General features: G+C 51.2%; 2 pseudogenes; one reads left to right on the top strand and one right to left on the bottom strand.

Moving 5' to 3' along the window:
* Positions 1–8,970: 8,970 nt before the first annotated feature.
* LOC101520500 (ras-related protein Rab-22A-like) lies at positions 8,971–10,923 on the top strand (annotated as a pseudogene).
* A 4,583-nt stretch (positions 10,924–15,506) lies between these two features.
* On the bottom strand, positions 15,507–15,604 carry LOC131482144 (U6 spliceosomal RNA; annotated as a pseudogene).
* Positions 15,605–16,739: the final 1,135 nt, after the last annotated feature.

Raw genomic sequence — 16,739 nt, 5'->3', positions numbered from 1 at the left:
CTGACAGCTCCAACGGCCAGCCGGGATGCAAGCCCGCGCTCGCCCCCTCCTCCCTGCGCCACGCGCCAGGGCTAATTCTTGCTGCCCACGTGCAGGGACCTGGAGTCCAGGAGGCTCCCAGATCGGCCCAGGCCCGGCTCCGACCCCGCCCGGCAGCCGCCTCCCCCTCAGCGTTAATTAAAACTTGCGAGATGGAGAGGCTGGCGCGGGCGGCGCCGTTTTATTTGCAGCATCTTTCATGCTGCTGACGATCGTAAAGGGCTTTAATATTGAAATATGGGCCATTTTCCCAGCTCCAGCCCTCGCCGCGCGCTCCCCACACCCCCACACCCAGCCACCCCGTGCTTGATGAAAGAGCCCCTGCAAATCCATTAAGAAGAGGTAATTGAAAACTCCGGGGTAATATTTAAGGCGGTGTTCTCGCGCGCGCCTGCGCCCACCGTGCCCAGTGGTGCCCGGGCGTGCCAGGACCCTTCGAGCGGGCCGCCCACAGTCTGCTCCTGAACTGTGAGACTTGCCTGGAGATTCCCATCTCCAGAAAGAGTGACATATCACCCTGTGAGAAGGATGGCCCAGGGGCCATGGCCTCTCCCTCGCAGTTGGTGCATCAGCGTGGGGGCCTGGCAGCCACCTGGGAGACTTGCCCCACCCTGAGCCAAGGGCCTGTGTGAGGAGGAGATGCAGGCAGCCTAGGGCTGTTCCTCGGCCCTGTGTGGTTTTGTGCACGGTTTTCATCTTCCACAACAAACATGTTCAGAAAGTGTCTTTCTGCAGTCTCCCTCTCCCATCAGCAGGAGCCACCTGTTGTCCTGTACACCCGTGCGCCCTTGGCACGTTGTGTGCGTGCGATCTGTTTACAATCAGCCTGCCCGGGCTGTGACATATTGGGGACAGGGAGCAGGCCCAGTTTCCCTCCTTAATTTACTCTGGCCTGATGCTTGCACTCACTGCACGTCCAGCAGCTGCCCAGGGCTTTAAGTATACTGCAGCCCCCATCCCACCCCCCCGGGGGGGGCAGCTGGGAGGTGGGGAGAGCAGTGGAAAATCAAGAGCTCTGGGTTGGATGGGTTCCTGTCACTACAGCCCACATGCCTGCCTGCAGGATGTTCCCAGAATGGGGTAGGGCTGGGGCTCTGTTGTGCGCTTAGGGATCCTTTGGGGGGGGAGGGAAGAGGGGAGGAGGTCTGGTTCATTTGGCTCTCTGTCCCAATCAGGCTCCACCCTGTGCACCTGCTATGTGTGTGCACATAAATCTAGTCTGGTGGGAGAGCTGAACCTACCTGTGCAGCAGACACAGGTGCACAGTCATTCCCCTGGGCATCCTCTGGACCCCACCCGCCATGGAGCCTTCACCCGTCAGCCCCTGTCCCAGGCTTCTCCAGCACCCAGACAGGGTTCATACCCACAAGATGGTAACATTGAACGAAAAGCTGTTCTGGCCCTGTCCTTGCCCCACTCCATGGTACCTTCTGCATGGCTAGGCCACAGCCTAGGCCCTTCCAACTAATTTTTTTTTAAAAGATTTATTTATTTTTATCGGAAAGGCGGATATACAGAGAGGAGGAGAGATAAAGAGAAAGATCTGTCAGATGGTTCACTCCCCAAGTGACTGCAACGGCCGGTACTGTGCCAATCTGAATCCAGGAGCTCTTCCAGGTCTCCCACGCAAGTGCAGGGTCCCAAGGCTTTGGGCCATCCTTGACTGCTTTCCTAGGCCACAAGCAGGGAGCTGGATGGGTAAGTGGGGCCGCTGGGACAAGAACCGGTGCCCATATGGGATCCTGACGTGTGCAAGGTGAGGACCTTAACCACTACGCTATCGCGCCGGGCCCCCCGACTAATTTTTAAAAAAGATTTGTTTATTTTTATTGGAAAGTCAGATTTACAGAGAGAAGGAGAGACATAGAGAAAGATCTTCCATCTGCTAGTTCACTCCTCAAGTGGCTGCAATGGCCAGAACTGAGCCGATCCAAAACCAGGAACCAGGAGCCTCTTCCTAGTCTCCCACGTGGGTGCAGGGTCCCAAGGTTTTGGGCCATCCTTGACTGCTTTCCCAGGCCACAAGCAGGGAGCTGGATGAAAAGTGGAGCAGCTGGGAAAAGAACTGGCACCCATATGGGAACCCAGCGTGTGCAAGGGGAGGACTTTAGCCACTAGGCTATTGCGCCCAACTCTTTTTCAAGGCTTATTTGTTTTTATTTGAAAGGTAAAGTTACAGAGAGATAAAGAGTGAAAAAGAGAGAGATGTTTCATTTACAGGTTCTCTCCCCAGATGGCTAGGCTGGTATGAAGCCAGGAACCTGGAGCTTTTTCCAGGTCTGCTACATGGGTGCAGGGGCCCAAGGACTAAGTCCACCTTTCTCAGGTGCTTTAGCCGGTACTGGATCAGAAATGGGGCAGCTGGACTCAAACTGGTACCCATATGGGATGCCAGAATCCCAGGCAGAGGCTTAATATGCTATGCTACAGCACCGGCCCTCCTTCCAACTCTATTCCCAACCCAAGGAGCCCTCAGTGAAACCACAGAGGATCTTGGGATTCTCTTCGCTGTCGGCATCTGTGGGGCAGCTAAGGCCTAGGTTGCATTTGGCAAGTGGTCCAGGTGGCAGAGCCACTGCTGTGGTCTAGCAAGTTAATGACAGAGCTGGCATCGCGACCCCTGTCTGTTGACCCACATAGCACACACGCACAATTGATGCCTGAGTGACTTCCACTAGCAGCATCAGAGAGAATGAGTGGCACAGCTCCTGTCCACAAGGAGACTGCTGCTCTGGTAAGTGACACATGTGGGATGGGAACCCCAGCTTGATAGGCCCCATTCCCTTTTTGCTCATGTCTCCCCCTCTATCCTTACCACTGCCAGGCGGAGCAGCTTCCCAGATGCTCACCCTCTGCTTGGGCCAGCTGCCATCACAGGGTTTTTTGTTTGTTTGTTCATTTGGTTTTTGCTTTTTTGCCTTAGTGTATCTCTCTCTGGGTGGCACTGGGGTAACCCAACGATGGGGGCAGGACCATCACACAAACCTGCAGACCTACAGAGACTAGGTACAGTTTCTATTCATTGATTCACTTTTGAAATGCTTGCAAAGACTGGGACGGGGTCAGGCCAAAGTCAGGAGTCTGGATGTCATTCCAGGTCTTCCATGTGGGTGGCAGGCACCCAAGTACTTGAACTTGCTGGGATGCAGGGTGCACCAAAGCAAGGGAGCCTGAATCTGAGATGAAGCCAGGGCTCTACCCCAGGCACTGGGACATGGAATGCAGAGGTTACAAGCAGCATCTTTTTTTTTTTTTTTTAATAAAAGATGGACTTATTTACTTGAAAGATACAGAGAGATCATCCATCCACTTGTTCATACCTTGGGCAGGGGCCCAAGGACTTGAGCCATCCCCTACTGCTTTCCTCTCCCTGCCATAAGCAGGGAGCTGGATGGCAAATGGAACAGCCGGAATCCCAAGCACCATGCTACATCCCAGTACTGGCCCCATAAAGCGACATCGTAACAGGTGGATCAGACACCTGCTCCTGGTGCCCTGTTTCCCAGCCCCTCTCAGGTGAATCTGTTGTGCAAGCCTAGGGGGCTGAGGTGCTCCGGAAAAGCTGCTCCCTTCCACCGCTCTTCACCTAGCCCCTCTGGCCCTCAGACCTCAGCCAAACATCCATTCTCAGAGAAACCTTCTCTGGCCACACAGTGTCTTGGGTTTGTTTGAATTCATGTATTTACCTGTTTGGTCCGTCTCACCCTCCGAGGTCAGTGATCGTGCCTGTGCTGTTCCCCCAGGAACTGTCTTCACCCAGTACTTAGCACAGCACTCAGAGAACACTGTTGAAGCGGAGAGGGCTTTAGCCTAGTGATGGAGACACTCGGGTCTGACACTGGAGGGCCTAGACTTGCTACCCAGGTCCAGCTCCAGACTTCAGCTTCATACGAAGGCAGACTCTGGGAGGCCCAGTGACTGGGTCCCCCGCTAGCTGTGTGGGAGACCTGGACTGAATTCTTAATTCCCAGCGCCAATCCAACCCAATCTTAGCTGTTGTGAACATTTGGGGGATAAACCAGTGGGTGGGAGCTTGTCTATTTCTAAAATAACTAAATCAATAAGGTCTCACTGTGTGTGTCTCCCTCTCTGTCACTCTGCCTTTCAAGTAGAGAAATAATCTTTTTGAAAAAAAAAATAAGGAGGTGGCATGCTGTGGATTAAGCCACCACCTTCAAGGCTACATTCTCATATAAGCAGCAGTTCCAGTCCCAACTGCTCCACTTCCGATCCAGCTCCTTGCTAATTAGTCTTGGAAATTAATGTGGGGATGACCCAAGTGCTTGGGCCCCTGCATCCACATAACAGACCTTTATGAAACACCTGGCTTTTGGATTCAGGCTGCCCCACCATAGCCATTGCAGGCGTTTAGGGAGTGAACCAAAAGATGGAGGAACTCTCTGCCTTTCAAAGGAATAAATAAATCTTAAAAAAAAAAAAAAAAAAAAAAAAAAGCCCAGGATGGTAGCTTAATTCTTGCTTTGTGTTTGCTGGGATCCCACCCATATGGGCACAGGTTTGTATCCTGGCTGTTCCATTTTCCATCCAGCTCCCTGCTTGTGGCCTGGGAAAGCAGTTGAGGATGGCCCAAAGCCTTGGGACCCTGCACCCGCGTGGGAGACCAGGAAGAGGCTGCTGACTCCTGGCTTTGGATCAGCTCTGCTCCGGCCATTGCAGCTGCTTGAGGAGCGAACCAGTAGATAGAACATCTTTCTCTCTGTCTTTCTTTCTTTCTGTAAATCTGCATTTCCAATAAAAAGATTTTTAAAAATTAAAAAATTAAATTAAAAAAGGAAACAAATTTAAATTGTGGCAGGTTTAAGGTAATCTTCCAGCTTTGCAGGCAGGGACTCTCATTTACCAATGCTTGCCTCAACCTGATAAATTCTCAGTGATTCTCTGGGATCTGTCCAGCAGCAGGCTGGATGCTGAATGCACAGGGGGAACCAGGTGGGCCTCGTTTCTGCTCTCAGAGAGTGTACAACCTGAAAAGAGCCTGGCATGCGACAGCTAAGCTACAACTGGCTGAGTCTGCCAAGGATAATTGTGTGATGAGGCGGCTTGAGGGGGAGACCTGCACCCAGCATGCTGCTGGGCTTGTGGGGAACATGCTTCCTCATCAATCCCTAGGACCTCCAGCTTTCTGTCTGCCTGCTCCTGCCCTCAGAATTGTCCCTTTAAGAAAAGCACCTCTTCCCTGTGCAGAGGAGGTTCCGGGCACAAAGCCCGACTCACCAAGGTTGCAGGCTATCAATCAGCACTGGCACTCCCTTGGCAGTGAGCTCTCCTCGGAGCTGCCCAGATGGCGGGCAGGCCTGGGGCTCTAGGGGCAGCCAGTTGCTCGGCAGGGGGTAGCGGGCAAGGTGGGCACAGCTGGGCTCTAGGCCCCCCATGGCAGCTGCCCACGTCTGTCTAAGGAACTTGGGCCAAGGAGACACACTGAGGACTTTCACAAGGTGACTTCTGAGCCACAGGCTGCTGTAGCCCTTCTAGGGTCACTGCCCTGACTCCTGCCAGCGACCCTGAAACTCACTAAGACCAAGGGCCATGGATGGACTCTGGGGTTCACACCTGCTCCAGCATCCAGCCTGTGGGCTCACTCTCTACATGTCTGTGTGACAAAGGAGGGGTACAGAGGGCAGTGGGCCTTGAGGCCACGGCTACTGTGCCCGCTCATCTGGCTTTCCCATTAAAACTCTAAGAGAAGCAGGATAAACAGCTGCTCAAAGTCAAGTCTGCCTCCTGCAGGCTGCTACCTCTCAGCCACTCTCACAGGTGCTGTGGCAGAAGGAACCTGGGATAATGACATCACAGCAGCACTTTCCCACAAAGCCAGGGTCAGCAGGCTTCCAGAGAATGGAAGAAGCAGGGAGGAAGCCTAATTGCAGACCCCTCCCACCAAGGAACAGGCTCTACCTGCCCCGCCCCCAGGTCTAGCTCTTACCACATCGGGAAATTCCTGGGTGGTGAACAAGAGATTCCCTGTGAAAAACCAGGGCTCTCACAGACCCTCTGGTACATACCCCGATTACACAGATGAAGAAGCTGAGGCACTGAGCATTAACACCCCAGGCTTAATCAAAGCTTTCACATTCCTGCCCCATCTCACAGTTGCCTCCCAAACAGGAGCAAGCTCCAGAGCCACCCCGATGCAGAATTAACCATTACACAGTAGGTGGAGGCTCGATGGCAAGTAGAACTTTCTCAGAACAGCAGAGGAAAGAAGATGAGAAATGATTGGATGGGGTCCAGAATCAGTGGAATTTTGCAAGATGAATGCCAGGGAAGGAGGCTGGCTTGGGACCTGGAGTGAGGCTGTAGTGGTTCTTCTCCCAGGACCCCCCAACTTTCACCTGTTGCTAGCTGCTGAGTTCTCTGCAGAAGTTCAAATTCAGCCCTTACAGTGCCTGATGCTCTTGGCTTATTCCCTTGCTCTCCTGGGACAGCTTATCAGGCTGCCGCAGTCATTCGCTGTCTCTAATTCATGTTTAAATTAAAGTTCCCACAAACAGGGGTTTAATGTGCTGTTACCAAGAATTCCGGGAAGCCAAGGGGGCCAGAGGGAAGGAGCTATTTTGCATGCATCACTCTGCATCCCTGTCCAGGCTGGCTGTGGGGGCCGGGGTGGGAATGCTTGTTGCTCTGTTCAAAATGGCGAAGAGCCAGGGCAGGTGGGGGTTGTGGATGCTCACAGGGGGACCTGGAGGATTCCTAGGACTGTGTCATCCTTTCCCTATCCTGGAAAAGCAAGAAGAGGAGGTCAGAGTGTGGGCAGGGGCTCCAGTTACACCAAGCACTGATGCTGCCCACTGCCAGCCAGGGCTACACCTTGCAACACCTCTTCCACAACCCCATAAAATGGGGGTGTTGTGATCATTAGCTCTGTCTTTACAGGTGGGGAAACTGAGGCATCGGACAGTATGGTAGCCTACCCTAAATCACATGCTACAAAGGGGGCGAATCCAGGATTAAGATCAACAATGCACGCTGACTCCAGCTGGGCTGGGGTCTGCCTGTTCGCCTCCCAGTCACTGAGACCAAGGGATGACCAAGACAGATCACCCAGCATGGTATCCCTTAGAAGGGACAGAGTATGTCACATAATACAATGTAATTACTGAAGTTAAATAATAAATAATTAAAAAAAAAAAGAAGGGACAGAGTAAACAAGATATGAATAAGGTCCTGGCGGACACAGGAGTGACACAGCATCCCCGAGCTAGCCCTCTGCCACCGTCCTCCTCTGCCGACCATCCTGCAGCCACCCAGTCATGGGCTGCTTTGGTCTCCAAGCTGCCCAGAGCATTCTAAAGCCCAGGGACAACCACCCCTGCCACCGCCTCCACGTCCCACTTTGGCTCCTGCCGCCACCAGGGCCGTGAAGGGGTACTGTGCATTCTGTTCTGTGTGGGAACCTGGATCCCTAGCAAGCCGGCTGCAGCCTTCCCCAGCTGGAGCCCTTGGCAGGAGGTGGGAGGAGAGATGACAGCGCCAAGGAGGAGCTGAAGGATCGGCACCCTGGGAGCCGCAGCTCTGCCTGGCTTTTTCCAATGGGCTGTGACGGTGGAGGGAAGCAGCAGGGAGTGCCAGATAAACACGCTCCAGTTCCCAGGTGTGGCTGGAGTGCCAAACCTACCCTGATGAAAGGGGTACACACAGACTCCGAGGCCAGGCAGCTGGGCTCATAACCCCTACACTACCACTTGGCTGTTCTGCGACTTTGGGCCTTGACTAGTGCACCTTGGTTTCCTGTTTTTAAAAAAACATGAATAGGGCCCGGCGGCGTGGCCTAGCGGCTGAAGTCCTCGCCTTGAAAGCCCCTGGATCCCATATGGTCACCGGTTCTAATCCCGGCGGCTCCACTTCCCATCCAGCTCCCTGCTTGTGGCCTGGCAAGGCAGTTGAGGATGGCCCAATGCATTGGGACCCTGCACCCCTGTGGGAGACCTGGAAGAGGTTCCTGGCTCCCGGCTTCGGATTGGCGCGCACCAGCCGTTGCGGCTCACTTGGGGAGTGAATCATCGGACGGAAGATCTTCCTCTCTGTCTCTCCTCCTCTGTGTATATCTGGCTGTAATAAAATGAATAAATCTTTAAAAAAAATAATAACATGAATAGGGTTGAATATCATGGCATGTTGGGTCAGGCTCCTCATTGGAATGGCCACATTTCATATCGGATTGTTGGTTCAAGTCCTTGCTACGCCACTTCTAAAAAGAGAGAGAGAGAGAGAGAGAGAGAGAGAGAGAGAGAAAGCAAGCAAGCCTGGCGCCATAGTCTAGTGGCTAAAGTCCTCCCCTTGCACACGCTGGGATCCCATATGGGTGCCAGTTCTAAACCCAGCTGCTCCATTTTTTTTTTTTTTACCAGCTCCTTGCTTGTGGCCTGGGAAAGCAGTCAAGGATGGCCCAAAGCCTTGGTACCCTGTACCCATACAGGAGACCTTGTAGAAGCTCCTGGTTCCTGGCTTTGGATCATCTCAGCTCTGGCCGTTGTGGCTGCTTGGGAACTGAACCAGTGGACAAAAGATGTTTTCTCTCTGTCTCTCCTTCTCTCTGTAAATCTGCCTTTCCAACAAAAAAGAGTATAGGGGTATAATGTTTGAAGGGTATAATTACAGAGAGAGAAGGAAACACAGAGAAGGGTTTGCCATCTGCTGGTTTGCTCCCTAAACAGTTGCAATGGCTAGAGCCAAACCAATCTGAAGCCAGAAGCTTCTACCCGGTCTCCCGCAGAAGCCCAAGGACTTGAGCCATCCTCTGCTGCTTTCCCAGGCCATTAAAAGGGATCAGAAGTGGAGCAGCTGGGACTCAAACCAGTGCCCAAACATGATATTGATGCTGTAGGCAGAGGCTTAGCTAACAACACCATGGTGCCAGCCCCACTGTTCCACTTGTGATCCAGCTAATATCGACATTGGGAGGCGGTGATAATGGCTCAGGTACTTGGGTCCCTGTCTCCCATTTGGGACAGCTGGTTTGGCTTCATGTATGAGCCAGAAAGCCTCAGTTGTTGGAGAGTGAACCAGCAATGGCAGCTCTTCCTGCTTGCACCTAGCTCTCTCTGCCTATCAAATTTAAAAATATATATAAGTATGAGTTCATTTTAGTGCAAAAATCGTTTTAACACATGCAGGTTTAAAACAACAACAACAAAGGAAAAACCTTCCACTGGTTCAATCCCCAAATGGCCACAACAACCAGATCTTTAGCCTCATCCCCCACATAGGTACAGGGTACTGGGGTCCACGTTATTGGGCTATTTGCTGCTGCTTTCCAAGGAGCAATAGCACAAAGTTGGATTGGAAGTGGAGGAACCGGGACTCAAATCAGGGCTTCAGCATGAGATGCCAGCATCACACTGAGCCCCAAAACTGGCACTGAGTTGTGGGGGTAGCGGGGTTGTTCTTTTGTTTGTTTGTTTTTTAGGTTTATTTATTTTCATTGGGAAAGCAAATTTTACAGAGAGATAAGATCTTCCATCTTCTGGTTTAGTCCCGAAGTGGTTGATTTGAAGCCAGGAGCCAGGAGCTTCTTCCAGGTCTCCCACACAGGTGCACGGTCCCAAGGGTTTGAGCCATCCTTGACTGCTTTCCCAGGCCACAAGCAGGCAGCTGGAAGGGAAGTGGAGCAGCTGGGAAATGAACTGGTGCCCCTATGGGATGCCTGTGCTTGGAGGTGGAGGACTGGCCAGTTGAGCCAACATGTTGGCCTCTCAGTTATTTTTAAATAAGGATATTCCACATAAAATGAAAAAAAGTATACAAAAATAAACTCCTGAGGTGACCCAGCCGGTGTCCCAAGACGCAGCCACTGTGGCGCCTGGGAGGCCCTGGTGGCGTCCTGGCTATTAAGGCGGGCTCTGCACGGCTGGCACGGATAGGCCATCTCTCCGCACCTCTCCATGCCCGGGATGGGCCTTACGCCTCCCCACCTCCACTGCCTCTTTCTTCAACTTAAGGCAGCAGCATACCGTGCCCCTGGGTCCCGGGCACTGGCGCTGCGGGAGCTCAAAGTGTGTCTGCTGGGGGACACAGGCGTAGGTAAATCAAGTATCCTATGGCGGCTTGTGGAAGACATTTATTTATTTGTTTGTTTCATACTGGAAAGTCAGATTTATGGAGAGAAGCAGAGACAGAAAGATCCTCCACCCAAGTGGCCACAATAGCCAGAGCTGAGCCAATCCGAAGCCAGCAGCCAGGAGCTTCTTCCAGGTCTTTCACATGAGTGCAGGTTCCCAAGGCTTTGGGCCAACCTTGACTGCTTTCCCAGGCCAAAAGCAGGGAGCTGGATGGAACGTGGGACACCAGGATACAAACCTGTGCCCAGTTGGGATCCCAGCGCATGCAAGGCGAGACCTTTAACCACTAGGCTACTGCGCCAGCCTGGAAGACAATTTCGATCTGAACATCAACCCCACAACAGGGGCATCTTTTGTGACCAAGACTGTCCAGTGCCAAAATGAGCTCCCTACATTCCTAATCTGGGATGCAACAGGACCATTCCCTGCCTTAGTGCCAACATACTATGGAGGGAGAACCGCAGCTATAATCATTTATGATATCATGAAAGAAGAGACATTTTCTACATTAAAGAATTGAGAGAAAGCTTCGACAGCATGGGCTGCCTAATATTGTAGTTACCCTTGCAGGAAATAAGTGTGATCTTATCGACGTGAGAGAAGTCCTGGAGAGAGATGCTAAGCACTACGCAAACTCCATTCATGCAATTTTTACAGAGGCCAGAGTGAAAGACGCGATAAACATCAATGAGCTGTTTATAGAAATTAGTCAAAGAATTCCCTCCAGTGACGTGGATCCGGCACCGGCAGTAAGGGCTTCAAACTCTGCAGGAGGCCTTTGGAGTCTTGGCACTACTGCTTTTGACTGCAGGGGCTGCTTGTACTTGAGGATGAAGTGTGTGGTCCTGCAAGTTCACAGGCTGGAGGGGCCCCTGCCTCCAGTTTTCACCCGGTCGGATGCACAGACTTGGAGCAGCTCTGTTCTTTGGGAAGACCTCAACAGCAGCATACAGACTGTGGACCTGCGGGTCAAGAAGGCCTGCTGTGTACAGAGAGACTGTGCCTTTGGCTTTTGACCTTGCTGACAAAGAACGTATAATTATATGGATGTAGGATGAAATTGTTGAGTAGTTTTGTAATAAAAAATAAATAAATAAATGAACTCCTACTAACACCTACTGTTAATTCCATCTTCCTCGAAATTTTTACAGTGGCTTGTCCTTGGTACAGAGGTGAGAAAAGAATAGAAGAGTTAATATCTGTGAAGCATGGTAAGCCTCTGCCTGTGGCACCAGCATCCCATATGGTTGTTGGTCTGAGGTCCCCCTGCTCTGCTTCCTGATGATGCGCCTGAGAAAACAGCAGAAGGTAGCCCAGGTGCATGGGGCCCCTGCACCCCCAGGGGAGACCTGGCAGAAGCCCGTCTCTTTGACCTGGCCCAGCCCCAGCTGCTGAAGCCTTTTGGGGAATAAATCAGCAAATAGCTGATTCCTGTCTCTCCTCCTCCCTCTGTAACCCTGCCTTTCAAATAAGTAAAAAAAAAATAAGAATAATAAATCTCTTTTTTAATTGAAACAATTAGAGCCGGCACAATAACTCAACTGGCTAATTCTTTACCTCTAAATGCCAGCATTCCATACGGGCTTCAGTTCATGTTCTAGCTGCTTCACTTCTGGCCCCTGGCTTTGGATTGATTCTACTGTGGCCCTTGCAGCCACGTGGGGAGTGAACCAGCAGATGGAAGATCCTCTGCCTCTCCTCTCTGTAGATCTGCTTTCCAGTGAAAATAAGTAAATCTTTTAAAAAAAAAAAAAAAAAAGGAGGGGGTCCAGTGCAATAGCTCAATAACTAAATCTTCACCTTGCAAGAGCTGGGATCTCATATGGGCACTGGTTCCTGTCCTGGCTGTCCCACTTCCCATCTAGCTCCCTGCTTATGGCCTGGGAAAGCAGTCGAGGATGGCCCAAAGCCTTGGGACCTTGCACCCACATGGGAGGCCCGGAAGAGGCTCCTGGCTCCTGGTTTTGGACTGGCTCAGCTCTGGCCGTTGCAGTCATTTGGGGCATGAACCAGCAGATGGAAGTTCTTTCTCTTTCGCTCAGCAAATTTGACTTCCCAATAACACTAAATAAATCTTTTAAAAAATGATTAACAGAGGACAAAGTCTGTGGGAAGCCCGCCTTAGTTTAACTTAAAGTTAAGCAAGACCCTGGAGGCTCAGCGCAGCAAACTTGCTTCTTGTGCAATCTGCCTGGCCTTGTGCTTTCAACACCTCTATGTTTGCTGCAAGAGGCAAACCAGTGCAGGTGGAAATGGTAACACTTCACAGTTTTGACTTGCCATCAAGACCTCACAACAGTGTGAGAGGCCTGGTTTGGCAGTGTAGGGAGGTGGTAGGGAGAGGGTGCTGCCAGGCTGCTGGACTGCCCGGCAAGGCTGGGTACCACCAGCATGTTCCTATCCACCTTGCTGAGGGGCCCTTCTCACCAGCATCATAGCTCTTTGGCTTTGTTCATGTTGACATCATTCAGGCCTCTTGTGGTTCCTCCCACACACAAAGAGCAGCTCAGTCAGGCCTGGCAGAGAAACACATCTGAGAGCAGAACCAGCCCTTCCCTGCCTATCCCCGGAGACAGTGGAGGCTCCAGGACACCAAGCCAGGGTTCGGAGGGGCAGGACAGGGGCCCTGGAGAGCCATGCATCTGTGACAACAGGCTAGAAGTCACACACACCCATCCCCAGGTCCAGTGAAAATGGCTTCTGCTGCTTACTGCTCTGTGGGTGATTTCAGATGATCATGGCCACTGAGTCTCAGTTTTTCCCATCTTCAACATGGGGATAGGGATTTCTAGTTCAAAGGGTGAATGTCAATGGGACATGGAAATATGCTGGCCTGTGGCTGGCCTGAGAGATGGTAGCCATTATTAGCTCCTGGTGCTCATTACTTGCATGCAAAGAAGTGACGCTGATTTTCATCTGGTGAAGGGGGTGAGGGCAGGGAGGGGCTCCTTATTTTGTTTCCCTTTGCCTTCCAGAATGAATACCAAGCACCTGCTCATTTGTTCCTTCAGTCAACTGACAATTGATGACAGGGTTCGTGCAACCCGGCAGGGTTTGTCCACTTGGCACGCCCTTTGTCACTCCAAGGCCAGGGAGCTCCACGAGGGCAGGTACAGTAGCAGTTGGCTGGTGAGAGAGTGGACTGAACTTAAGGTATGTCCAAAGACTGAAGTGGCACGGGCAAGCAGAGCTGGGTTCTGGCTCCCTGTCATACCTTCCCTTGGCACTGGAGCCTGCATGGATCTTCTGCAGCCAATGACATGCTGGAGGGAATCCCAGGAGGACCACCAGCCCCGGGGAACTTCCTTCCACTGGAAGACATTCACACAGCAAGGCGTGTCTCTGCAATCTCATGTGATGGGTCAGAGCCTCCCAGGCTGAGGAACACAGCACATGGCCGGTAGCAATGATAGCGAAAAAGGGAGGTGGGCATTTTGGCCTTGTGGTTAAAACACACACTCATTCCATGGCAGAATGCTTGGGTTCGAATCCCACTCCCAGCTAATGCAGGGCCTGGGAGCCAGTGGATGAGTGTTCCTGGTGTTGATTCCCAGCCACCCATCTGGGGTACCCAGAGTGAGTTTCCAGCCCTGCTCTAGCTCCAGCTGGTACAGGCCACTGGGGGAGTGACCCAAGCAGATGGGCATGCTCCCTTCTTTGCCTCTCAAATAAGTAAATCTATGTTTGAATTAACCAAATCCAAACTTTGAAAGAGCAAGAGAGAGAACTCAGAGAGCTGCAGTTCTGTGACTTTGCAGAGAGAGGGGAGTAAATGATGGCCAAGCCCACTGAATAAGCACCCAAGACACATGCCCAGGGCCCTGTTGCCTGGAACTTGCAGCCGCCCATTACCGACACACCCAGCCTGGGATCATGGCTGCCCAAAGGTGAGAGTGAAGGCGCAATCATGATATCGAAAAGTCAGGAACAGTTTGTTGTCCACCAGTGGACAGATGGGGCCAGACAATGGTCATCAACCATAAGGAAGGCAGGAGGGACTGATAAATACCACCTTGTGGGGGAGCCCTGAGGATACAGTGCTAAATAAAAGCAACAGTCCAAACAGGCCACATGTCACACGATACAAGGCACAGGGCAGACACACAGGGACACAAACTAGATCCGCCATTGCCATTCAAAGCTGGAAATGCGGGCAAGGAGGTGGTGCCAGTGGCCTAAGGTTTTTGTGTTTCACAAAATAGTTTTAAAAATATATATGGGCTCAGCGTGGTGGCCTAGCTCCTAAAGTCCTTGCCAGGATCCCATATGGGCATTGGTTCTAATCCTGGCCACCCCACTTCCTATCCAGCTCTCTGTTGTGGCCTGGAAAAGCAGTTGAAGATGGCCCAAAGCCTTGGGAACCTGCACCCACATGGAAGACTCGGAAAAAACTACTGACTTCTGGCTTCGGATCAGCTCAGTTCTGGCCGTTGCAGACACTTGGAGAGTGAATCATCGGGTGGAAGATCTTCCTCTTTGTCTCTCCTCCTCTCTGTCTTTGCAATAAAAATAAATGAGTCTTAAAAAAAATATATATATATATATAAAGCATGCATCTTCCATGCGTCTCATACATACAGTTTTAAGAACATAAGCATATGGAATGCAAAGACCAGCACTGTGGCATAGTGGATAAATCCACCACCTGTGGTGCTGACATCTCATTTGGGCGCTGTTTGAGTCCTGGCTGCTTCACTTTCAATCCAGCTCCCTGCTAATGTACTTGGGAAAGCAACAGAGGATGGTCCAAATGCTTGGGCCTCTACATCGATGTGGGAGACCCAGAGAAGGCTTCTGGTTTCAGATCAGCCTAGTTTCAGCTATTGTGGTCATTTGGGGAGTGAACCAAGAGATGGAAGACATCTCTCTTTGTGTAACTTTGTTTTTAAATATACATATATATCTTTAAATAAGAAAGCAAATAAATCTTTTAAAATAAATAAATATTTTAAAAGAATATGAAATGCCGGGCCCAGTGCGGTAGCCTAATGGCTAAACACACGCCAGGATCCCATATGGGCATTGGTTCTAATCCTGGCAGCCCCACTTCGTAGCCAGCACACTGCTTGTGGCCTGGGAAAGCACAGTTGAGGACAGCCCAAAGCCTTGGGATCCTGCACCCACATGGGAGATCCAAAAGAAGCTACTGACTCCCGGCTTCAGATCAGCTCAGCTCCAACTATTGCAGCTACTTAGGGAGTGAACCAGCAGACAGAAGATCTTTTTCTTTGTATCTCCTTCTCTCTGTATATCTTCCTATCCAACAAAACTGCCTTTCCAATATAAATACATAAATATTTTTTTAAAAAAAAGAAAGAAAGAAAAGGAAAAGAGAGGGCTCAGGAGGCCAAACGCTTTCTGGGGGCAGGATTATAAAATTAAAAAAGAAAGAATATGGAATGCCTCACACTTCTGGATATTATCTTTGGATAGGGGCCATGCTAATCTTCTTGATAGTTTTTGATTTAAGTATATATGATACATACTGCCGAAGTAAAACCTTTTTTTTTTTTTTTTTTTAATTAGAAAGGCAGATTTACAGAGAGGACGAGACAGACAGAAAGATCCTCAACCACTGATTCACTTCGAGACAGCCAGGGCTGAGCCGATCTGAAACCAGGAACTTCTTCCAGGTCTCCCACACGGGTGCAGGGTCCCAAGGCTTTGGGCCGTCCTCGACTGCTTTCCCAGGCCACAAGCAGGGAGCAGCTGTTACACAAACCAGTACTCACATGTGATGTTGGAGCTTGCAGGTGGAGAAATAGTCAGTTGAGCCATCGCACTGGCCCCACACTGTTCTCAATGTGAGATTTTAATTATTTAAAAGTTAGAGTGGCTAGCTCACTCCCCCAAATAGCCACTTTAGTCAGGGTTGGGCCAGAGTGAAGCCAGAAGCCTGGATCTCCATCTGAGTCTCCCACATGGGTGGCAGGCACCCTAGCACTTGGACCATCTTCCACTGCTTTCCTAGGAATGTTAGCAGGGGGCTGAATCAGAAGTGGAGTGACTAGAACTGGAATCAGCACCCATATGGGATGCCAGTGTCACAAGCAGACGCTTAAACTGCTGTGCCACAGTGCCAGCCCAGAAACTTCTTTTTCAGGTGATGCACACAATCTACAAAGGTTGTCTCTTTTTTTTTTTTTAAAGATTTATTCATTTTATTACAAAGTCAGATATACACAGAGGAGGAGAGACAGAGAGGAAGATCTTCCCTCCGATGATTCACTCCCCAAGTGAGCCACAACGGCCGGTGCGCGCAGATCCGAAGCCGGGAACCAGGAACCTCCTCCAGGTCTCCCACGCAGGTGCAGGGTCCCAAAGCCTTGGGCCGTCCTCAACTGCTTTCCCAGGCCACAAGCAGGAAGCTGGATGGGAAGTGGAGCTGCCGGGGTTAGAACCGGCGCCCATATGGGATCCCGGGGCTTTCAAGGCGAGGACTTTAGCCGCTAGGCCATGCCGCCGGGCCCTACAAAGGTTGTCTGTTGCTCGTATCTGTGACTACTGCAGCTACTGAGTTCTACATTTCCAGTGGTGAACTGGAGAATACATGAATGACATCTAAAAAGTCGTTAGTAAAGAAAGAATAAAGGGAAGAGGGGTTTGAGATGAAGCAGGGAG

The sequence above is a fragment of the Ochotona princeps genome, chromosome 15 (assembly GCF_030435755.1).
Source record: "Ochotona princeps isolate mOchPri1 chromosome 15, mOchPri1.hap1, whole genome shotgun sequence".
Taxonomy (NCBI): domain Eukaryota; kingdom Metazoa; phylum Chordata; class Mammalia; order Lagomorpha; family Ochotonidae; genus Ochotona; species Ochotona princeps.
Note: the sequence above shows the minus strand (reverse complement) of the source record. Positions and strands in the feature narration are given on the sequence as shown.